We start from the raw sequence: 25,337 nt of genomic DNA on the forward strand, positions 1-25,337 counted from the left end.
CAAATCTGCACGTCCAAGATACTCATCGTGTGCATGACACTTCAGGTTTTCTCATTCACTTTCCTCGCATCGGGTATTATCACTAATCCGCGCAGTAGAAAACGGGACATTTACAGTCATGAATATGCGGCTCCACCCCTATGGGAGGTGGAGCCGCATATTCATGACTGTAATCGGCGGCCCCACGTGACCGCATACAGTAGAAGGTGCGGCCAGGACAGGAAGCAGCGACAGCCAACGAGGGAGCCGGGTGAGTATTTTCAGAACAGCGGGGGGGCGCACAGGGGGTGGGGACATGGAGCTTTATTTTAAACACGAAATACCACTAAAAAAATGGATTATTCATATCTTCTTTACAGCAAACGCTGCTGCACAGAAGATATGAATCGCGGCTTCAGCACCATGTGGGGGGGACAGCGCTTACTGGAGCGCTGTCTCCTGCACGCCACATGGAGAACGTCCGTGTGCGGTACGTGTTTTACACGGACCCATTGACTTTAATGGGTCCTTGTAATACGTGCGCTCCCACGAACACTGACATGTCTCCGTGTTTGGCACTCGGAGACACGGTCCGCAAAAAATCAATGACATCTGCACAGATGCATTGATTTTAATGTGTCTACGTGTGTCAGTGGCTCCGGTACGTGAGGAAACTGTCACCTCACGTACCGGAGCCACTGACGTGTGAAACCGGCCTTAGGCTATGTGCACACGTTGCAGTTTTTGCTGCGGATCCGAAGCAGTTTTCCATGCGGTGTACAGTACAATGTTAACCTATGTAAAACAAAAATCGCAGTGCACATGCTGCGGAAAATTCTGCGCGGAAACGCTGCGGAAAAAAATAAGTAGCATGTCACTTCTTTCTGCGGATTCCGCAGCGGTTTTCAACCTGCACCAATAGGAAAGTGCAGTTGAAAACCCGCAGAGGAATCCGCAGAAGAAACCGCGTGAAAATCCGCAGTGAAAACCGCAGTGGTTTTGCACTGCGGATTTTCAAAATCCGCTGCGGAAAAATCCGCAGCAAAATCCGCAACGTGTGCACATACCCTTAATGTTTCACTTCCCACCAGTAGATTACTAGCTGAAGACTAATTTTGAGAATGTCTGCATTGTCCTAATCCATAATATAGCACCTTTGCATATTAGTGTAGGTTTTCCATAGGTGACAAATATCACAGTGTGCCTCATGTGATAGAATCGGGACGATTATGCTAATGTGACACGGATCAAACACTGTCAGTTTTATCTGTGTCACATTAGTGTGATCTGATTCTCTCACATGAAGGAATCCTATCACAGGGGCGGAGAAGACGGAGAATTTAATTTCTCCATCTTCTTCATGGTCTCTGTCCGTGGATGTCGGACTGCACTCAGGTGTCATCCGACTGCATTCCGATGTTTAACACACACCCATAGACTGACCATATTATGCACCCGCAGCATGCTGCTATTATTTACTCGTGCCAAATCGGCATGAGAAAATAATCACAGATCTGCACTGCCCCATATTATAACATTGGTCCAAGTGCTACCCGATAAAACATCAGATAGCACTTGGCCGTGTTATTCACAAGTGTGAGCGAACCCTTATATTGACCCATAGAAACAGAAGTGGACACAGACAGAAGAGGCCCCTGTGCAAGAACAATATATGGGCCCTTTGCAATCCAATTGCACATCATAATGCACGATCCTACCTGCATTGGAGATGGTAGTGGCCCCTGTGCGACTGCAAAGGTTGCATTAATGGTATGTCCACCTCTCTATAGGAACTCTGCGTCATGTCATACAGACTTTGTGCACATAGATTTGCAAAGAGACGTGAGGCCTCACCTGCAAGTCTGTATTCCACAAATTTAAGAGCACATCTCCGTATCTCCCATATTAGAACATTTACTGGTATTTCATACACTGGTCTTAATCAGAAGCCCATTGGAGTTAATGCCCTAACTCCTGTTGATTAGTTAGGTGCATTTTGGGCAGTCCACCAGCTATCATTTCTGCTGTAATTTACCTTATTTATGATGTTCTAGAAGTTCTGTGACAGCATGCCCCACCCTGCTATGTACCCCAAAAATGCTTGGGGAAAATTGGCAAATTTTACTAAAAAAAAATAGCTTTTAACGCTACAGTTGTGATATAGGGCTCTTCATAAATCCCCCCTATGCAATCCATCTGTGTTTAGCAAATAATTAAACAAAAACAAGTTGTTAATTCTTGTAAAATATTTCATCTTGAATAATTACACTGTGAAAATCTCAGTTTTTATAGGAAGGTCCCTTTAATTGAGCATTTTTGCCTTGTCTAATATGGTGGATTCTCTGGCTCGGTATCGGCATATAAAGTCTTAGGGCTCATTCTCACATGTGAGAAACTCGGATGAGTCTCGCATGTTAATACCCGGCACTCAGATAGGAGCGCGCGGCCACGTAGCAATACATGCAGCCGCATGCTCCATCCTGAGTGGCGGATGCAGTGACGGGTATTAACGTACGAGACTCATCCGAGTTTCTCGCATGTGAGAATGAGCCCTTACTGGTATTAGCGTATGTGTCCACCTTCAGGATGGCCGGCGGTTTGGACGGAGCGCCAAACCCCTAAGATCCGCCCCCTTCTGTGACGCGATGATTCCGGATGTGTTCATTGCACACATCCGGCATCATCGCACCCCACACATAGGGCCCTGTGTTTTACCTTGCGGCGGCGCCGCCAGGTAAACGGACATGCTGCGATCTTGACGTGCCGCATGTCCGGAATCGCAGGGCTGCCGGGTGCCTGTTACCACGCATATTGGAGACAGGACTTGATAAAATTCCCTCCACTATGCTGTAACATCTGGACGCTGCGTGTTTGACGCTGCGGCTCTGCGCAGCGTCAAACACCCAGCGTTTCCTGAACGTGGAAACATACCCTTACAGTCATCTGTGTAGACGATGTTACACTGCACCATAATAGTGGTGACATTAATGAATATTTTAGCGTGGATTGTGTATATTATTGTGAGATCAGGCTGGAGGAGCTGGGGGTGATGGCATTTGGCTGCTCCCCAATTCCTATTATTTTGCACACCTGGCAATGACATCACACAGGAGCCAGACACAAGCTGGTCTAGTCCCAGACAACTGGAAATGCAATCCTGCTGAGCAACATTTCAGTGTGTGTGTTAATTACAACCGTCAGCCCTCCCAGAGGAGATCTCTAGATGCAAGGTACACAAGAGCCCTGGAAATGTCGCCACTGAATGGTTTTACGTGCACATTCCTCCACAGATTATCAGGGACAAGTAAATACAGGCTTTGTTTTACTACTCGCCATACTTACTACATGTCTGTCTTCAGCACTGCCCACCTCCACTGGCTCATAGAAGACCCCTAAAACAGGGGTAGTCATCATTCACCAGTAACATTTCCATAGTCCAGGATTTTAATTTCTGCACGTGAACGAAACTTCTCCCATTCACTGACTGCAAGAAGATATATTGAAAAGGGCGAGGAATGGGAAAAATAAATGAATAGTTTTGTATTATAGAATAATGGACATTAACCGTTTTTCTACCTTGCAAACAATTGTCTGGCAACAATGTAACTGGGTAGATTTCAGATGATCAAATGAAGGCTCCTTTCACACATCAGGTTTTTTGTTTCAGGCACAAACCGGCAATTTTTGAAAAAAACGGATCCGTTTTTTTTACACGCCGGATCCATTTTTTTTCCCATAGAGTTGTATTAGCGCCGGATTGTGCCTGAAGGACATGCGTTTCATCCGTTTTGTGCCGGATCCGTCCCTTCAGGCTTTTTTGCCGGACACAAAAAAACGTTTACTGCAACGTTTTTTTCTGTGCGGCGAAAAAGCCTGAAGGGACGTTTGCGGCAATTAACGCATGGAACGGATGTGTGAATGAACGGTTCTGGCTACCGAATCCGTTTTTTGTACACTGAGCATGCCCAGAAGCTTTGTTTTCGATTCTGGCATGGTCTCTCTCTCTCCTCATCTCTCTCTCTCTCTCTCTCTCTCTCTCTCTCTCTCTCTCTCTCTCTCTCTCTCTCTCTCTCTCTCTCTCTCTCTCTCTCTCTCTCTCTCTCTCTCTCTCCTCATCCTCCTCTCTCCTCATCCCTCTCTCTCTCCTCATCCCTCTCTCTCTCCTCATCCCTCTCTCTCTCCTCATCCCTCTCTCTCTCTCTCTCTCTCTCCTCATCCCCGCATCAGGAAGTCAAAAATCCATGCGCAGTAAAGAAAGCCGGATCCAGCTAAAAAAGGGATCCGGTGCATCAGTTTTTCACAATTTACGCCGGATCCGTTTTTTTGTAAATTTGCCTGATTTAGCCTGAAACCAAAAACCTGATGTGTGAAAGTAGCCTAATGTGCTGATAATTACATAAAAAAGGGACCAAAAATAAAAGTGACTATATTTGCTTCTTTTTTTATGTTATTTTTATCAAAGAAGTCTTAGAGCTTGTTAACACTGGCCAACCAGCAATCGTAAATGACACAGAAACTAATTGTTGGTCATTTAAAACCCTGCTTGTGACGCCGAATCAGTTTTCAAGTGGTGAGTCGGGATAGGTAAAGAGTCCGAAGTCAAAAGTCAGGGCTCTATGTCACAAACAAAAGGAAGAGACCGTAGGCGTAGTCAGGTAACAGTCCGAGGTAAAAATACCAGGAGGATAGCAGATCAGAGCAAAGGGGTTAAACAGGCGGATAGTCAGAACGAGGTCCAAGGTCAGGCAATGAAAGAAATAAACAAAACACAAGGCACAGAGAAAAAGCTGAATGTACATCTGTAAGGGTATGTGTCCACATGCAGGAAACGCTGCGTGTTTGACACAGCGTTGAGCAGCATGCATAAAAAACGCAGCGTCCAGATGTTACAGCATAGTGGAGGGGATTTCATGAAATCCCGTCTCCACTATGCAGTAAAAGACGCATGCGGCACACCCGAGAAAAAGCACATGTGGCGCGTCTTTTAAGAACACAGCATGTCCTTACATTGCAGAAAAAATGCAGGTGACGTGCCAGTGACCTCAGGTGCAGATTTGGTCAGGATTTTACCTGCATAAAATCCTGACCAAATCCTGAGGCAATCCTGAACGTGGAGAAATACCCTAAGGGTATAGCTCCACGTTCAGGATTGCATCAGGATTTGGTCAGGATTTTTCATCAGTATTTGTCAGCCAAAACCAGGAGTGGAACAATTAGAGGAAAAGTATAATAGAAACATATGCACCAATTCTGCATTTATCACCCACTCCTGGTTTTGGCTTACAAATACTGATGAAAAATCCTGACCAAATCCTGATGCAATCCTGAACGTGGACACATACCCTTAGAGGTCTGGGACTAACTGCCCAGTTAAGTAGCCTGGCTATCTTCTGGGACAGTGAACACCTGGAGACAGCCAGCACCTCCCAGTTTCAGATTGTACGGTCGAGCTGTCAATCAAAACACCGACAGCTCAGCATACCCCTGCACCAGACTGGATGTCTGAGCTGTCAATCAAAGTACTGACAGCTTCAGCACGCCCCTGTACCAGATTGGAGCCGTCAGTAACTGCATTCCAGACACACTGAGGGTTGGAATCATGACACTGTTGTGACAGGTCAACAGCGCTTTCTGATACACAGAATAATTGCTAATAAATCATTCTGTGTACATCGACTGTATGGCCTCTTTCACACTTCCGTTTTTAGCCAAACATCGTACTCCGTCGTTTTGGCAAAAAAACGGATCCTGCAAATGTGCCCGCAGGATGCGTTTTTTTGCCATTCACTTTTATTGACGATGCCCGTCATGACGAACAAAAAGTTCAATGTAACGTTTTTTCGTCTGTCGAAACCGCCATTTCCGACCGCGCATGCGCGGCCGAAACTCCGCCCCCTCCTCCCCGGAACTCATAATGGGCAGTGGATGCGTCTGAAAACTGCATCCGCTGCCCACGTTGTGCACTATTTGCACAACGTCGACGGAAATGTGAAAGAGGCCTATTTGTTCTCGGCAGCACATACTGGTTATACAGAACAACGAGCTGTCAAGAACGATGACTAAAGTAAAAAGTAATTTTACACAACTATCGGGCATTTTGCTAATTCGTCAGGTGATAGGCGACCTGTTTACACTGCCCAATTATCAGAAAGAGAGTATTTCTAGGAATTCTAATTTACGACATACAATGTTAAATGTATGCTTAGGCGAGATACATCAATTTTTTTATGCAGCTTTTTTGGAGACAATGAAATAAGTGGTTACAAAGAAAAATAACATTTTAGCGGAAAGTCTTACCTGTCTTCTCTATTTTGTATTTACTCCTGGCAATGGCTTAAAAAACTGAATGTATGAATCTAGTCTTAAGCAACGTTCACATGTTCAGTGGTTATTTCCGTTTGTGGATCTGTTTTGGGATCATAAAAAAAGAAACAAAACATTACAGTTCAGGATCAATTCATTTGAATAAGAACAGAAGTTGCCTCCTTTCATCTATCCGTTTTTAGCTGTACAAAATGCGTAGCCTATGCAACTTTTAGGGTAAAAACTGATAGCAACTGGATCTGTTTTTTTTTTTTTTACATTGAAGTCTATAGGAAATGGATCATAATGGATGGTCATCCATTATGTCTTCTGTTGATGGATCAGTTTTTAGCACTGGGCTTGCCCAGATGTGGACAGAGCATAAAGCTGGCACATTAGATGGCTGTTGACCAAATAATGCTTTGGCTGATCATTTGGCCGACTGCTATCTCAACGGTCTTTCCCATACCCAGGAGCTCTCACTCAGCCAAAAGTTTATCACTGGGAGAAAAAAAGTAATTGTTAATCTGAAATTGGGCATGCCCGATCTACATCTCTCCTGATCAGTCGGCCGGTGTGCCCATGCACATTAGAGTCATTCAGATGCCATAGTAAAAGACTTTTTGAGTACTAATCGCCTAATCTTTTATTGTTTACAATAACTTAATCTTCCATTCTAATCACTATTCGATACTAATTCCAAATATAATTTTGATTTAGCAGTCAGGGTGTTGTTGCAATAATATAGAAGTTAAAATGTGGCTGCATTACAGCTGTCGCCATACAATGACTTATGACCTGTCTTTGGGTAAGGTCTTGACTCACCATGAAATATAGTATTCATTGTATAAAGCCTTACAAAAATAAGCGATGTTTGACATTTAAATTCTGTCAATGAATGGTGCAGTTCTGACGTTTTCTTGTACAGTGTGGCACCACCTGGTGGTCAAAGCTTGTAGCAATGAACACGTCCACCTAATACCCAAGTGCTGGGAATTCCTTCATGGACATGTCTCTTAAGGCTACAGTCAGACTATCAGTATTTTGTCAGTATTTTTCCTCGGTATTTGTAAGCCAAAACCAGGTGAGGAAAAATCAGAGAAAAGGTATAATAGAAACAAGTGCACCAATTCTGCTTTTTTTACCCACTCAAGGGTTTGGCTTACAAATACTGATGTGAAATACTGACCAAACACTGCAGGTGTGACTGTAGCCTTATAGTGATACTGTGTTCACTGGAGAGCATTAGAAAGAAATGGCTCCGTGCCCTGCTTGTTAGGGAAGCAGCAGCATATAGCACATGGCAGTAACTGAGAAGACGACTTCTGCAGGGGAAGTTAGAAGAGGCTGCCAGGAGGGGAGAGGTGCTAGAAACACTGGAAATTACTTTAAAATAAAATCTGTTAAAACAGTTTCCCACTAAGATAATTCTGGCTTGTTCAGTGAATCTCATGAAAATAATCATCAAGGTCATTTAAATTAGTTTTAGAAAATGCATTATTATAACGTTATTCCGTGGCCCTTGTTGAATGTTGTTTGTAAAGCAGAGGTCATAGGTAATCTTCCTGGAGCACTGCTCTGTAGTGTTCATGTATGAATAATACTCATCTGCCTGCTGCCAGCTCAATGGAAACACTGGAGCTTAATGGGTTTATCCCTGATTTTTTTAAAATTTTTTTACTATGTGCCTAAGGCTAGGGTCACATTGCGTTAGGGCAATCCGTTAAGCGCATAGAGCTAGCGGATTGCGCTAACGCAATGCTTCTCTAGGGTCCGCGTTCGGCGTCCCCGATCCCCAATCTGCACTAGCGAGGAACGGACCTTGGGCGCGCCGCGGACGCTGCAAGCAGCGTCCGAGGTCCATCACTCAAATGACGCGACATCGCTAGCGCACGCCCAATGTGGGCGGGCGCTAGCGACGCGTTCACCATTACAGGCTATGGTGGCGTTAACGGACTACGTTAACACCGCGTTATGCCGCGGTGTAACGTAGTCCGTTAAACGCGGTCACATAACGCAATGTGACCCTAGCCTAAGAACTAACAGGCAGGTAGTTGCCGAACTCTACTTCCGTTTTTTCATTGTGTTTTTGTGTGTGTTTTTTTTACATGCGTTTTTCTTCCTTTTTTGACGTTTTGGTGTGTCGTGTTTTAAATAAAGCTTCTTTGTGTTTGATACTTCCTGTTTTTTTTGCTTTGACACAACTTTATTGCTATAGACATGGATTACATGTGTGTTTTATGCATTTTCGCTGCAGAAATGCACTAAAAACTCATGTGCGTGTTTTGCCGGTTGATTTCCACATCTATTGCAAGTCTATTGGCAAACTTGCACATAAAACTCAGCCTATTCGCAAGAGAAACTGACATTCTGCGGATTTTAAATACACACCGAAAGTCAGTTTAGACTAAGTAAAAAAACAAAGCGCAGTGGGCATGAGATTTCTACAAATCCCATCCACTGTGCTGGAACTGAAAGATGCAGCTTTTTTTACGCAGTGTCAAAAACTCACCAAAATCTCATAGTGGGAACGTAGCCTTAAAGGGGGTATCCGGGACCTTACAAAAAAACAAAACGTATCTAAGCACGCATCGGCAGGTAATTGCAACGTACCTGCCTGTTGTGCACTGCACCATTCTCCCCTGTCACAGACCGCTCCTGCCGTGGTTTCAGCTCCCTCTCCTGACGCGACGGGGAGGGACTTCCGAGGTCATCCTGAATGACAGCTGGCTCCCCCAGTTAGGTAGAGGGGATCCGGCTGTCAATCATAATAGCCTCGGAAGTTCTGTCCCATCGACAGAACGGACTGGAAAATAAGCCTCCGCTCTGTAGACGTGGGGTCAACAGATGCTTCTGAATCCCTGGCAGGAGTGGTCTGTGCCAGGGTAGAACGGCGCCGGACATAACAGGCAGGTACGGTAAGTTGCAATTACATGCCTGTTAGTGCTTAGCTACATTTCTTTTTTGTAAAGTCCCGGATATCCCCTTTAAGGTACTGGTTTGTGGCATGGTGACAGCAGCATGGCGGAACGTTTTGATAGCAGGAAATCTTCCTTGGGGTAAATGATGCAAGGTGTAACCTGCTTCAGGGTTCTGCACTGTAGTTTGATTCTTTAGGACAGAATTGAGAGTTGTATTTTATACCAGATTTATTTTTTTCCTCTCTTTACAAATAGGAAAATAAGGACACTGAGCCGTGTTGAAACAATGGATTTTTCAGCGTTAACTTTCATTTGATGAGAAGAGAGAATCGCCAAACTTGAAAAAAAAAAAGTGCGGAGGGACTTCATGTCATTGGGTTTCCTTGTATCCCTCTCTGTGGCTGAGGTCAGTGCACAATTCTTGCTCTATTTATGCTGATGTAAAGAAATTATTTTTTTAATCCATATAGTCAAAGATATCTTACGTGTTTTGGAATAAAAATATTCTGTCCATTTTATTCATACTTTTTTTTAGTAATATTGTTTTCCCAAAAGGCTGTGTGACAAAACAGTGGTTGTCATTGCTCTATTCATAGAGAGAACTGTAACATTATATGGGCAGGGGGCGTAGCAGAGTCTAAATACATAGATAGATTTGAGCCTATATATTTAAATGCAAATGCTCGGGGCCCTTTTCTTTAGAGGCCCAACTATAGCTGATGCATGGACTTTTCTCAAATAACATAAGGTCCCCTTAAAAGTTTACATCTGGGGCCAATGTAACCTCAAACCCTCAATAGCCCTATGGTCTCTGTTACCTTTCTGCTACATGTAATCCTAGTTTCTCCTGTCAGGCAGGGCATCTCTCTTTAGGTATATTTTCTTAGGGGCCCCATCGTCCCCTAGAGCACTATGTGAGATCTGGTTTATTTTTTGCATTTTCTCACGCTACTGTTACATTGTGTCGGTATTTCATGTAGCACCTGTGCTTGTGTCCCCCAGCTATTACTTCCTGTCCGCATATCACAGGAGATATCGCTTTTCATGCTATTCTCATTCACTGAATTAATACTCGCCATTTGGACTATATTTCAGATACATTTTTGTAGCTAGGCTAAAGGTTAAACTGTATTACCCAAAACAAAAAAGTGAATCAAAGAGCAAAGTAACATTAAATATAATCATTTTTATTAATAAATAGTACAAAAACAAGGGTAATTGTTAAAATACATATAGAAAATAATAGCAGGGTTAGTGATACCTAAGTACCATGTCCAGCAAAAATATAATACAAATGTAAGGAGGTAAACCCAATATAATAATAGCGCCATCTAACTTTATAGGTGTGCCAACTTTGCCCTTCTATTTCTTCTTATATTGGGTTTACCTCCTTACAGAGATTCACTTTTTTGTTTTGGGTAATATATCATATATGATGTGATAGAGCTATCATTTATTTTGGTCACCGTTTGGTAAATAAAAGTTAAACTGTGTTTACTCGCAAAATGAAAAAGCATAAACGACTATCTTTATTTTTTAGGCACACACTTCTGTGGTGCTCTTCCAATAAAAATTATTATTATTATTTATTAATATAGCACCATTGATTCCATGGTGCTGTACATGAGAAGGGGTTACATACAATAAACAGATATCACTTACAGTAAGCAAACTAACAATTACAGACTGATACAGAGGGGCGAGGACCCTGCCCTTGCGGGCTTACATTCTACAGGATGGTGGGGATGGAGACAATAGGTTGAGGGTTGCAGGAGCTCCGGTGTTGGTGAGGCGGTAGCTTCAGTAGTGCTGAGGAGGCAGTGGGGTCAGTGCAGGCTGTAGGCTTTCCTGAAGAGGTGGGTTTTCAGGTTCCGTCTGAAGGATCCAAATTTGGTTGATAGTCGGATGTGTTGGGGCAAAGAATTCCAGAGGATGGGGGATATTCTGGAGAAGTCTTGAAGGTGGTTGGGTGAGGAGCGAATAAGTGTGGAGGAGAGAAGGAGGTCTTGGGAGGACAGGAGATTACGTGAGGGAAGATATCGGGAGATTAGTTCAGAGATATATGGAGACAGGTTATGGATGGCTTTGTAGGTCAGTATTAGTAATTTTAACTGGATACGCTGAGGGAATGGGAGCCAGTTAAGAGATTTGCAGAGGGGGAAGCGGAGGAGTAGCGAGGAGAGAGATGAATTAGTCGGGCAGCAGAGTTAAGGATGGACTGGAGAGGTGCAAGGGTGTTAGCAGGGAGGCTACAGAAAAGGATGTTGCAGTAGTCAAGGCGGGAGATGAGGGCATGCACAAGCATTTTAGTAGATTGGCGGCTGAAAAAAGAACGGATTCTGGAGATATTTTTGAGCTGGAGGCGACAGGAGGTGGAAAGAGCTTGGATGTGCGGTTTGAAGGACAAGGCAGAGTCAAGGGTTACTCCGATACAGCGGACTTCCAGTACGGGGGAAAGCGTGATGTCGTTAATTGCGATAGATAGGTCAGGTATGGAAGATCTATGAGATGGAGGAAAGATGATGAGTTCAGATTTGTCCACATTGAGTATGAGGAAACGAGAGGAGAAGAAGGAGGATATGGCTGATAGACACTCTGGGATTCTGGACAGCAGAGCGGTGACGTCTGGGCCACAAAGGTAGGTGTGAGTGATAGTCTGGGTGATAGTCTGACCACAGTTTCTGCTCCAACAGGGACATCACTTAGATTTCCAAGGACTTTTAGGCTATGTTCACATGTTGCATTTTTTCAGCTTTTTTTTTCAGCAGCAAAGCCTGCTCTCTTGGCAGTAAAGAAGCTGCTTACAAAAAGCAGATTTTGCTTCGATTTTCTTTCTGCTTTTTAGTTGTTTCTTTTGCATATTGATAACGTTTAGTGGCCTCCAAAAAAGTGTGATTTAACTTTCTTAGGTTTTTGCACCAAAAATGCAGCAAAAACTGATACCTGTGTTTTTTTGCTGCATTTTTTCACTTACCCATTGTTTCCTATGGGTGAAAAAACGCTGCAAATACGCTGAAAGAAGTGACATGCTGCAGTTTGCAAAAATGCAGCAGTTTTCCAAATTGGTCAGGGAAAAAAAACAATGTGTGTGCACGAGATTTCTGTTGTGGGTACGCTGAGTTTTCTGTGTAGAATTTCCCCATAGACTTGCATTAAGTGTTAAAAATGCACATTCGGCTTAAGTGCATTTACATGGTGGAAAAGTATCAAAAACACACTTAATCAACATGTAAGTATGTCAATAAAGTCTTGTCAAAGCCAAATACCAGGAATATAAAAAAAATGGATTGTAGCAGTTGTACATGTTGGTGGGTGATGTTCCAATGAAGAACAATCAACCTAGATATTCTAAAAACGAAATATTCACTAACTATACGCCATTGGACTGGTGTTTGGCAATTGCCCCTTGAAGGTATTACCATTTCTTATCTCACCCTCCTCAGGACAATGTTCACACCCTATCTTTTCAATGCAGAGAATCAGCAATAAATTTGGGTCTTTGAAATAAAATGTCTTCTTCGGCTTCTTGACATCCTGTTTCAACAGGTCTGACTCATTCTTAGTACAATTGGTAAGGAGTCTCCAGACGAGGGATTCCAGAGGGTTTTATGTTGCTTCAGGGAAAAGTCCTTTGACACCAACAGGTTTCTTATCAGGGAATGGGCCTTCCTCTGGGAACCTTACTGTATTTTTTTTTTTTTGCTGTTGACCCTTTTTTGGAATTGGCCTTAAGGTACCGTTACACTAAGCGACGCTCCAGCAATATGGACAACGATCCGACCTAAACTAGATCGCTGGAGCGTCGCTGTTAGGTCGCTGTAGAGACGTCAAACACAGCAGCTCCAGAACGATGCAGGAGCAATCCAGTGACGTAACGGCGACTCACTTATCGTTCACGCTCCATGTAAAAACATTGCTGACATCGTTGCTTTTGCTGTCAAACACGACGATACACGCCGATCTAGCGACCAAATAAAGTTCCAGACTTCTAGCTCCGACCAGCGATATAACAGCGGGATCCTGATCGCTGCTGCGTGTCAAACACAACGAGATCGCTATCCAGGACGCTGCAACGTCACTGATCGTTGTCGTTCTCGTTGGAAAGTTGTTTAGTGTGAAGGTACCTTAACACTTTTATCAGCCAAAAGCTTTTTCAGACAAAAACTATGCCTCTTCATTTCTTCACACACATGCACACCTAGTTTGGCAGGGTGTGCTTTTTCTCTGAACAGGTAGAGGGGAGTAAGCTGATGGAGTCTTACTACTAGAGTTGGGACAATCGTTTCGGGAGTAAGCTGATGGAGTCTTACTACTAGAGTTGGGACAATCGTTTCACAGGACCATAGACAGGTTCTATAATCACTGACTACATGATGGGAGGTGTTGTGAATTCTGTTGTGGGTTCTGCTCTTGGGCTCCCTCCGGTGGTTATAAGTGGTAGTGCTGCTGTTTGTCCTTCACAGCAGTCATCAGGTGCTTCCACTTTGGACGGGGCTATTTAGTCTGGCTTCACCCTTTAGTGAGTGCCAGTTGCCCATTGTTTTTCTGCAGGATTCACATCTCTGCTTGGTTTCTCCTGCTGGATTGTCCAAATCATCAAAGATAAGTCCTGGCTTTGTTTTTGCAGTCCACATGCGGTGGACTTTATAGTTCAGTGAATTGCTATGTTTTTTCTTGTCCAGCTTTGTCTGTGTAAGGATTTATTCAGCCAAGTTGGAAGCTCTGGAGTCGCAGAGTCACCCTCCATGCCTTTAGTTAGGTGTGGAGATTTTTGTATTCTCTGTGGTGGATTTTTGTAGTAATTTAATACTGACCGCACAGTACTCTGTCCTGTCTTTTCTTTCTGGGTAGCGTGGCCTCCTTTGCTAAATTCTGTTTTTAGTTTGCGTTTGTAATTTCCCTCTCCTCTCGCAGTCAATATTTGTGGGGGGCTGTCTTTCCTTTGGGGATTTTCTCTGAGGCAAGATACCGTATATACTCGAGTATAAGCCGAGATTTTCAGCCCAAATTTTTATATACTCGAGTCACAGTCTGTGGTAGGGTCGGCGGGTGAGGGGGAGAGGGCGCCGAGGCATACTTACCTAGTCCCGGCGATCCTGACGCTCCCCCTGCCCGTCACACTGTCTCCGGGTGCCGCAGCTCTTCCCCTGTACAGCGGTCACGTGGGACCGCTCATTAAACTTATGAATATGTACTCCACTCCCATAGGGGTGGAGCCCCATATTCATTTCTCTAATCATCGGTGCCGGTGACCACTGATAGAAGAAGAGGCTGCGGCACCCGGAGACCAGCTGTCCGGGGAAAGGAGCGGGATGCCGGGAGCAGGTAAGTATCGCATATTTATCTGTCCTCGTTGCACACGCCGGGCGCCACTCCATCTTCCCGGCGTCTCTCCGCACTGACTGTGCAGGTCAGAGGGCGCGATGACGCATATAGTGTGCGCGCCGCCCTCTGCCTGATTAGTCAGTGCGGAGAGACGTCGGGACGGGACACTGAGGAGCTGCAAGCAAGAGAGGTGAGTATGTGTTTTTTTTTTTTTATTGCAGCAGCAGCACCAGTGTTATATATGGCACAGATTTATGTGGAGCATCTATGGGGCCAAACTGAACGCTGCAGAGCATTCCATATGGGGCAGCTTTATAATGAGCATCTATGGGGCCAAACTGAACGGTGCAGAGCATATAGGGCACAGCTATATAAGGAGCATCTATGGGGCCAAACTGAACAGTGCAGAGCATATAGGGCACAGCTATATAAGGAGCATCTATGGGGCCAAACTGAACGGTGCAGAGCATATAGGGCACAGCTTTATAATGAGCATCTATGGGGCCAAACTGAACGGTGCAGAGCATATAGGGCACAGCTATATAAGGAGCATCTATGGGGCCAAACTGAACGGTGCAGAGCATATAGGGCACAGCTATATAAGGAGCATCTATGGGGCCAAACTGAACGGTGCAGAGCATATATGGCACAGCTTTATAAGGAGCATCTATGGGGCCATAATGAACGGTGCAGAGCATATATGGCACAGCTTTATAAGGAGCATCTATGGGGCCATAATGAACGGTGCAGAGCATATATGGCACAGCTTTATAAGGAGCATCTATGGGGCCATAATGAACGGTGCAGAGCATATATGGCACAGCTTTATATGGAGCATCTATAGGGCCATAATGAACGGTGCAGAGCATTGTATATGTGGCACAGCTTTATATGGAGCATCTATGGGGCCATAATGAACGGTGCAGAGCATATATGGCACAGCTTTATATGGAGCATCTATAGGGCCATAATGAACGGTGCAGAGCATATATGGCACAGCTTTATGTGGAGCATCTATAGGGCCATAATGAACGGTGCAGAGCATATATGGCACAGCTTTATGTGGAGCATCTATGGGGCCATAATGAACGGTGCAGAGCATATATGGCACAGCTTTATATGGAGCATCTATAGGGCCATAATGAACGGTGCAGAGCATTCTATATGGCACAGCTATATATGGATAATATATGGGGCAATAATCAATGGTATGGAGCATTATATATGGCAAAGCTTTATATGGAGCATCTATGGGGCAATAATGAATGATATGGAGCATCTATTTTTATTTTTGAAATTCACTGGTAGCTGCTGCATTTTCCACCCTAGGCTTATACTCGAGTCAATAAGTTTTCCCATTTTTTTGTGGCAAAATTAGGGGGGTCGGCTTATACTCGGGTCGGCTTATACTCGAGTATATACGGTAGTTTTCCTGTTTCTTTCTTTAGGGGTAATTAGTCCTCTGGCTGTGGCGAGGTGTCGAGGTGTCGAGGGAGTGACAGGAACATCCCACGGCTACTTATAGTTGCGGTGTTAAGTTCAGGGTCTGCGGTCAGTATAGAGGCCACCTACTCCAGAGCTCGTCCATGCTGCTCCTAGGCCACCAGATCATAACAGGGAGGCTTGCAAATCTCCTTCCCGTTAGGGATTCGTGGTTCTTCTTTTGAGTAGCTGTGCTGGTGTGACATCGAGTGTGCGTCACGCGACAGGCTAATGTTACTCCTGCATGCCTAATCAAAAGAAGAGCCAGGATTGCAGAGAGTTTAGTAGATAATAATAATAATAATCATTTTTATTTCTATAGCACCGACATATTCTGCAGCACTTTACATTTTAGAGGGGACTTGTACAGATAATAAAAGACATAGTAGGTTCGCAGGCCTCCTGTCCGGATTAGTAACCTGGCTGATGTACCGGAGTCCTGCAGATCGATTCTACCATCTTTACATATTACCCCTAATAAATATAGGATTAGGTATTGAAATGCAGTGTGCCTTATTCTTCCTTCTTTCTTTTCCCCACATCATCTGCTCTCATACACTTACAAGACAGTTTAATGGTCCCGCAGAAATCTGGGGGTTTTGAGAACTTCTATGTAAATGGCACCTAGTCACCCCCTATATGGCCCAGTCCCCCTGCATTCTCCAGTAATCCCAATTTACCATAAACCCATCATCCTCTAGTCTTATTGCATACATAACCTGTATACTGTACTCAACCTGCATCTTCCAATAGATCCAATCCCTCTTCCTTGCACCCCCCAGTCGCCCAGGGCTTGCACTGCTGCTCTTGTTTGCAAGTGTCACATTTTTAACCCTGCAGAGACCTGAAAAGGCATTATTGCCCCTTTGTCTGTGCTGTCAGGCAATCAATCTCTTCCAAAGAGAAAGCTTCCATTTAGTAAGTGAACTGTGGGGGGTTTATCTGTTCTCTTTGTGCACCAATGCTGCTAATCTCTGAATGGACAAGCTTGAAGAAGTCCAGAGAATGCTGTTTATATATATAGTTAAGCCACAAACACATATGCAGAAAATATACAGGCACAAATCGGATGGGAGTTTTCTTATTGGGAACACGTCACCATCTTACAAGCCCAGATATTTCCCTTCATACAGTATAATTTACAGGGGTGAAGTCTGGTGCTTCTGCGCCTTAGTGTAAAATCAGTACCCGGTATAACAAATGCCTGATAGGGTGCTAATCACAGTAATATAGCAGACAGCCATTTGTGCTAATGAAGCGATATAAGGTCATATTTGGTTCTAATCTGATATGTAATCATCATGATTCATTTTGAATATTTAGCCAATTATAACCTTACTGGAAGCCCAGAATAGATACTTTTGCTCTTCTGCAAACCATCACCCCATCCCCTCCCCCCATCTAACCTAAAATTTGCTGCTACTTATTAGTGTAGTTACAGCGCTTGCCACACAAGTTTCAGCCATTAGCCACAAGCTGGCGCAGTTATTACTCTGCCCATAACCCGTATCATTACATGTAGTTAATGTAATAATTACAGGGTTTAGTATGTGGGTCACACATTTACTCATCTGGAGAAGTGAGAAATGTTCTCCTAATAGGACGACACTAGAGCAATCTGCAAGGTGCAGAATATTTCTTACATCTGCTGAAAAGATATTCCAAGTATTCAGATGCCATGTGACAGGTGCTGGAAAAAATCTCACTGTATGTGACAAATGTGAACATAAAGTAATAATAATAATCATTGGCGACATCTTTCATTTATACAACATAGACCTATATTTATCGACCTGTGTGTGCCATCTCTGGAGCAGCTGTGATGAAAATAATGGTGTGCGCCATGTGTAGGATTTTATAGATATTTACAGTAAAACAAACTGTTTGCATGAGGGCTGTTATTTTGTGATCCAGATGGGCAAAGTACTGTAACATATTAGGCATTTATTGATTTAGAAAACGAAGCCGAAAGCACCTAAGAAAAATGTGACACATATAACAAAGATTGTGCAGTTACCCCTGACAAAGCGCAGGCTGTGTGAAACGCTTGTCTGGCTGGGCACTAGGAGTCCCCAGTCCTCTTTTACTTTGGTTGGTACCAAGCGGTAACATTGTTTAAATTACCATAAATTATATTTTGTGTGATTTTCTCTGCTGTGTGTGATTCCAGTCACTACTTTATATATGTTACATGTCTAGCATTACTATGTTCATTCATGCTTATTGTTTATAGCTGTCACCACAATATATATATACTTGTACCTTATTGTTACTGGTGTGATTTAGCTTTGACTATTGCACCTTTTTTTCATCCTTTATGAATGGCCACCTGCATTGTGCCACCCCTTGAGGCTGCTATCTGTCCTGCCAGTTTTTCCTATTGTATGGTTATTAACCATGTATGAATTCCTTGTACCCTACTTTTTGTTTTATCTATATTTCAATAACATTGTTTACTTTTGCATTTATATATGACCTTAGTCATCCTTCTCATGTTAGGGTGTTTATAATATGCTGCATATGACCTGTACTTATACATGGTATGGGACTATATCGGTATTAATAATAATAATAATAATAATAATAATAATGATGATGATAATATTATTCACAGTTGTGTGAAAGTGTTTGCCCCTTCCTGATTTCCTATTCTTTTGAATGATTGTCACACTTATATGTTTCAGATCACCAAATATAAATATTAGACAAAGGTAACACAAGTAAACACAAAATGCAGTTTTTAAATGAAGGTTTTTATTATTAAGGGAAAAGGAAATCCAAACCTACAAGGCCCTAAGTAAAAAAAGTGATTGCCCCCTAAACCTAATAACTGGTTGGGCCGCCCTTAGTAGCAACAACTGCAGTCAAGTGTGTGCAACAACTGTCAATGAGTCTTTTCACAACGTTTTGGAGGAATTTTGGCCACTCATTTTTGCAGAATTGCTGTAATTCAGTCACATTAGAGAGTTTCCGAGCATGAACCACCTTTTTAAGGTCATGCCACAGCATCTCAATCGAATTAAGGTCAGAGCTTTGACTAGGCCACTTCAAAGTCTTTAATTTTTTTTTAAACTATTCAGATGTGGACTTGCTGGTGTGTTTTGGATCATTATCCTGCTGCATACCTCAAGTGGCCATACGTTGCGATCTGTCGGCAATACAAGTCTATGGGAAAAAAAACGCATCCTGCGGGCACATTTGCAGGATGCGTTTTTCTCCCAAAACGACGCATTGTGACTGATCAATAAAGACGGAAGTGTGAAAGAAGCCTTATCAAGTGCTATTAGGTGCATGGAGGATGGAGACAAATGAGTAAGAAGGGCCAGAGTTTAAGGAAAATTTAGAAAGAATGAACAGCAAAAAGTTAGATTAGTGAAGTGAGGTGCTATGCCTTTCTGAAAGAGATTATTATTACTATTATTATTATTACTATTTATATAGTGCCATTAATTCCATGGTGCTGTACATGAGAAAAGGGGTTACAGATAACGTTTACAGTAAACAAATTTACAATGACAGACTGGTGCAGAGGGGAGAAGACCCTGTCCTTGCGGACTTACATTCTATGGGATAATGGGTAGGAGACAGAAGGTCGGGGGAGCAGCAGCTCTGACCGTTGGTGATGCGGCAGCTTCGGCGGTTGGTGACGCGGCAGCTCGGGTGGTGGTGAATGGTTATTGCAGGCTGTAGGCTTTCCTGAAGAGATGGGTTTTCAGGTTTTGACTGAAGGATCCGAAGGTGGTGGATAATAGGACATGTTGAGGCGTGGAGATCCAGAGGATGGGGGTATTCGGGAGAAATCTTAGAGACAGTTGTGTGAGAAGCGAATAAGTGTGGAGGAGAGTAGGAGGTCTTGGGAGGATCGAAGATTACGTGAGGGAAGATATTGGGAGATTAGTTCAGAGATATAGGGAGGGGACAGGTTGGGGATGGCTTTGTAGATCAGTGTTAGTAGTTTGAACTGGATTCGTTGGGGAATTGGGAGCCAGTGGAGGGATTTGCAGAGGGAGAAGCAGGGCAGTAGCGAGGAGAGAGGTGGATTAGCCGGGCAGCAGAGTTGAGGACAGACTGGAGAGGTGCAAGAGAGTTAGCGGGAAGGCCACAGAGGAGGGTGTTTTTTGCAGTTATCGAGGCGAGAGATGATGAGGGCATGCACAAGAGTTTTAGTAGATTGTGGGCTGAGGAAGGGACGGATTCTGGCAATATTTTTGAGATGGAGGTGGCAAGAGTTTGGATGTGCGTCTTGAAGGACAGGGCAGAGTCAAGAGTTACCCCGAGGCAGCGGATTTCAGGTGCAGGAGAGAGCGTGATGCCATTTACCGTAATAGATAGATCAGGTAGGGGGGATTCGCGAGATGGGGGAAATATGATGAGTTTGGTTTTGTCTACATTGAGTTTTAGGAAGCGAGAGTTGAAGAAGGAGGATATGGCTGATAGACACTCCGGGATTCTGGACAGCAGAGAGGTGACATCTGGGCCAGAGAGGTAGATCTGAGTGTCGTCCGCATACAGGTGGTACTGGAAGCCATGGGACTTTATGCTTTGTCCTAGGCCAAGGGTATAGATAGAAAAAAGTAGGGGCCATAGGACAGAGCCTTGAAGGACTCCAACAGAGAGAGGGCGGGATGAGGAGGTAGTGTGGGAGTGGGAAACGCTAAATGTGCGGTTGGAAAGGTATGAAGCAATCCAGGACTAGGCAAGGCCTTTGATGCCAAGGGAAGAAATAATCTGTAGCAGTATGCAGTGGTCAACTGTGTCGAAAGCAGAGGATAGGTCAAAAAGGTGGAGGATGGAGAACTCTCTGTTAGCTTTGGCTGTGAGTAAGTCATTAGTAATTTTGGTCAGAGCAGTTTCGGTGGAGTGGTGGGGGCGGAAGCCAGATTGGCGGTTGTCAAGAAGAGAGTTTTATGCGAGGTGGGAGGAAAGTTGAGCGTGGACATGCTGTTCAAGGAGTTTGGAAGCAAACGGGAGCAGTGATATGAGGCGATAGCTGGGCATAGCAGTTGGGTTAAGATTAGCTTTTTTGAGGATGCGTGTGATGGTGGCATGTTTGAAGGCAGAGGGGAAGGTACCTGAAGATAGCGATAGGTTGAAGAGATGGGTTAGGGCTGGAATGAGCATGTTAGTGAGGTTGGGGAGCAGGTGGGAAGGGATGGGGTCTAGTGCACAGGTGGTGAGGTGTGATTTGGAAAGGAGGTGAGTAAGCTCTCCTTCAGTGATGTTGGAGAGGGAAGTTATTAGGGAAGGGCAAAGGTCTGGTATATGGAGTGGTTGGGGTGGTGGAACAGTAAAGGTTTGCCTTGTTTGATCGATCTTGTTTTTGAAGTAGATGGCAAACTCCTCAGAAGAGATGAGGGGAGTTGGAGGTGGCAGTGGTGGGTGGAGGAGAGAGTTAAATGTGCTGAACAGTTATTTTGGGTTTATGATAATGAAGATACAAGGTTAGTGAAATAGGTCTGTTTAGCAGAAGTGAGGGCTAGTTTGAAGGCAAGTGTAGCTTGTTTGAAAGCAGTGAAGTCGCCTGGCAGGAGTGTTTTTTTCCAACACCACTCCGCAACCGTGGATGCTTGTCAGAGTTTTTTGGTGAGGTTGTTATGCCAGGGCTGCATTTTGATTTGTCGCACTTTGCCATGCATGAGAGGGGCGACTGAGTCTATGGCTGATGTGAGGGTGGAGTTATTGAAAACGGTGGCGCTGTCCGTGTCGTGGACTGAAGCTATGGAGGACAGGGGTAGAAGAGAGTCTGAGAGTCTGTGAATGTCTAGATGTGCAAGGTTTCTGCGAGGATATGGTAGTGGCTGAACATAGGGGGCAGGTGAGGAGGACAAGGATGAGAAGGTGAGTAGATGGTGGTCAGATGGGGGAAGGGAGAGGTTGTGAGATTAGATAAAGAACTGAGGCGGGTGAAGATGAGGTCTAGTGTATATCCGTCTGCGTGGGTGGCTGTGGAGGACAACTGTGCAAGACCAAAGGATGAAGTAAGGGCCAGGAGCTTGGAGGCTGCTGGCTGGCGGGTGTCAGTAGGGAAATTAAAGTCACCCATAATGATGGTGGGGATGTCAGCAGAGAGAAAGTGAAGCCAGGTGGAGAATTGGTCAATGAAGGCAGTGGCTGAGCCCGGTGGTCGGTATATTACAGCCACTTGGAGATTAGAGGGAGAGTAGATACGGACAGAGTGAACCTTGAAAGAAGGGAGGATAAGGGAGGGTGGGGGTTGGATAGGGTTGAAGGAGCAGTTTTTAGAAAGAAGGAAATCCACCTCTCCGCCATGTCTGTTGACAGAGCAAGGAGTGTGGGTAAAGTGGAGGCCACCGTAACTCAGTGCAGCAGGGGAGGCCGTGTCAGGGTGGGTCAGCCAGGTCTCAATGAGGGCCGGGAAGGAAAGGTTGCGGGAAGTAAAGAGATCTTGGATCACGTGGAGCTTGTTGCAGACAGAGCATGCATTCCAAAGTACCCCAGAGAGAGGAAGCGGGGTAGTGGGGGGTTAGTGGCACAGATTTTAAGTGTGAGGGGTTGCGGTAGTTTCTCATAGTGTGAGAAGGATAGGGGTGAGCGTTAGTGGGATGTAGGGGACAGGGGGGAGCCAGGATTGGGGGATATGTCGCCAGCAGTGAGGATGAGAAGAGAAAGGGAAAGCAGGTGGGTGAAAGAGAGCAATCGGCTTATATTATATTTTAGTAGGTGAGGTCTGAAGTTAAAGAACAGGTCGGCGGATGAAGCGAGGTGGGAGATAGTTATTTGGTTTGAGTGTGCAAGGGTTTGGGGTTAGAGAAGGAGAGTGAGTATTAATGGAGCAAAAACAGTGAGGGCAAATGTGAACATGGTTAAAGAGCAGGGGAAGAAAAGAGAGGCAAGTGAAATTAGAAGACAGGGATTAGTCTTACCATCTGGCCGATTTCTGGTATATTTCTGATGATACACTTAAAAAGATGTCACTATAAAGCACACTTAGAAATGTGGGGGCTGGGTATAAGATCGTATGGGGTGGTGCATTCCAGCAAACTAATGCCGCATGAGAGAAGTCTTGCAGACTGAGGTGTGAGGTTCGGATTATGGAGGAGGTTAGTAGAGCTTTGTAGGCGAGCCTGATAAGCTTGTATTGTATTCTGTAGCAGCTGGGCAACCAGTATAATGACTGGTACAAGGTGGAGGCATTGGTGTAGTGGCTGGACAGAAATAGGAATAGGATTGTGCAATGTCAGATACATTAGTTTCAAAATAACAAAAAATTCCAGAATAAAAAAAAAAATCGAAAACATCATAAGTCAATACAGATTTATGTCAGCAGTGTGTCTAACACAGAATTAATCAAATAGTAAACAATTAAAATGTGAAAGAATAAAGATTCAGATTAAATGATTATAAACATTTTCTGGAAAGAGTAATAGTGTGTTTTATATTTCGATTGAACTTAACCCTATAAAGCTTAAGACTCTTAATTTTCTTTTAGAAGGAAGTCTTTTTCTCTTTTTTTTCCTGTATTAATTTCTACTCCAAGCTCATGGCAAGTAAAGCAAACTGTAATCTCCACTCTGGGGTGAAATAGTTAACATTTTTTTCTCTACCCAAAATCAAACAAAGCGTTGGTGAATGAGAAAGGCGTGGATCTCCAGTGAAGCCAAACCCCTGCTCGTACTGGGCGGGTGAGGTGGTCACACAGCAGAGCCCTGCCGCCGCCGCCGCCGCCGCCGCCGCCGCCTCTTCTCGTTCTTCTTGTTGCAGCAGCAGCAGATCCTTGTTGGAAATAGCCCTGGGAGTAGTTCCAGGTAAACCCTGCTCTGCTCTCCTTCCCCTCCAGCCTCGGGAGGAGTGGGCTCCGCTCACACAGGGGAGAAGCTGGGAAGTGGCGAGTTCTTCTCACCGACTCATGGATTAAACAGCATCGTTCGGATACAACTAAGGAAAAACCTCCGAGTTTCCCCTTTTTTTCCCTCTCGGTTCTGGAGACCAATGAGCCTTCTTCCCGGAGCCTTTGTTGGGCTTCATCCTCTTCCGTGTTTGGAATAAAACAAAGGCAGCAGGGAAGGGATTCACCCGGAGCAGGTGCCGGTCTCTGCACAGCCTGGACCTGGATATTCATGTAGAAGCCTATGTGCCTTCAGCCCCTGACCGCTGCTTCCATCCATCAGGTTGGTTTCTAGGTATAACTTAGTCCTTCCTTATGGAAATGCACCTGCATTCAGGACATGGCCACTGTCTGGTTTGTTATATGGAGACCGTTAACCGACTTTTGTATCTAAACAATGTGGTAGACACCTAGGAGCTTGTCCTGGAGAAGAAATCTTCTATATCTGCTTGTTGCATTAACATCTATGGTTGATACAATGTTATCATTTAATAGTGTGAGCTCATAATAAGGCCCCTTCATTGTAATCCTGCCTAAAGTACCTCAATGCCCCCAAAATTTGCAAAACCTGCATTCTGGTACCTACTGGAAGTATCACCTCTTTAAGTAAGAAATTAAGTCTCATTTCTTGTATCACAGGGGGCCTCACTCTGAGGAATATAGGGCACCGTGCACTTGTCTGTGTATCTTCTTGCCAATATTTAACTGTGGGAAAGAGATATTTCTATAGGGTTGATGAGGGATGATGCAAAGTTTTGTGATAATCTATGTAATCCTGTGTGTATCGGACATTGGGAACAGACTCCGCTTTGCTCAGAATTAATCAGTTTGGGGACACGCTGTCTTCTTCTCATCAATGGGGGGGGGGGGGGGGGGTAGACAATTACTGGAATTCCTTGGTGCTTTTTAATTCACAAGCAAGACTTAAAACCTGAGAAAGCCTCCTGGCTGCATGTGCCAAGCTAATTGTATACCCTTGTAATACTGCAGTTTGTGTTTATGGCTGGGAATAGGGCCAGAAACACAATATTAGTCTATTTCCCAGGCTCAGCCAAGGGAGTCTCTGTTATTTCTAAAGTGGTAACGAGGAGGACACTCAGCTCATTGCAGTGCATCGGTGAAGGAGAAGGGGTTAATGTTCCCTAAACAATTTTGATGTTTCCATATTGCACGCTTTAATCCGCTCACAGCAGCAGTTTTGAAAAGTGTAAGTACAGGACACAATTCCCTAGTCCTCCCTGTTATCAGCTGTGGGGTAAAGACCAAGGACGTGCAAGGCTGGAGGGGTCATTTGGCACAAATATTTGTGCAGGTTGGATGGCGGAGTCTATCACAGGTGTTTATAGGGGCTGTTGGTCATAGGGACAGGAAGTACGCTGCGTATATACATGTTGTCTGCACTAGGTGTTTAGTAACACAAAGTATCATTTATGGCACCAGGAACTTAGTAATAATTTAACTTTAAAACTGTTGCAAAAATT

General features: G+C 44.3%; 1 protein-coding gene across 16 annotated transcripts in view; it reads left to right on the forward strand.

The window, feature by feature from the left end:
- The window catches only part of PTPRF (protein tyrosine phosphatase receptor type F), a 1,035,200-nt gene that overhangs the window by 732,277 nt on the left and 277,586 nt on the right, over positions 1–25,337 (forward strand). For 12 of the 16 annotated variants that reach the window (XM_077275901.1, XM_077275909.1, XM_077275908.1 and 9 more), the window contains exon 1: positions 23,669–24,139. The exons of 1 other annotated variant lie outside the window; for it this stretch is intronic. The gene's annotated coding sequence lies outside the window, so the exon portion shown is untranslated. Of the gene's footprint in view, positions 1–9,458; positions 9,610–23,668; positions 24,140–25,337 lie in introns of those variants that run through there. 3 more of the 16 variants (XM_077275903.1, XM_077275904.1, XM_077275906.1) reach the window with 2 other exon arrangements.

This window comes from Ranitomeya variabilis, chromosome 8, assembly GCF_051348905.1.
Source record: "Ranitomeya variabilis isolate aRanVar5 chromosome 8, aRanVar5.hap1, whole genome shotgun sequence".
Classification (NCBI taxonomy): domain Eukaryota; kingdom Metazoa; phylum Chordata; class Amphibia; order Anura; family Dendrobatidae; genus Ranitomeya; species Ranitomeya variabilis.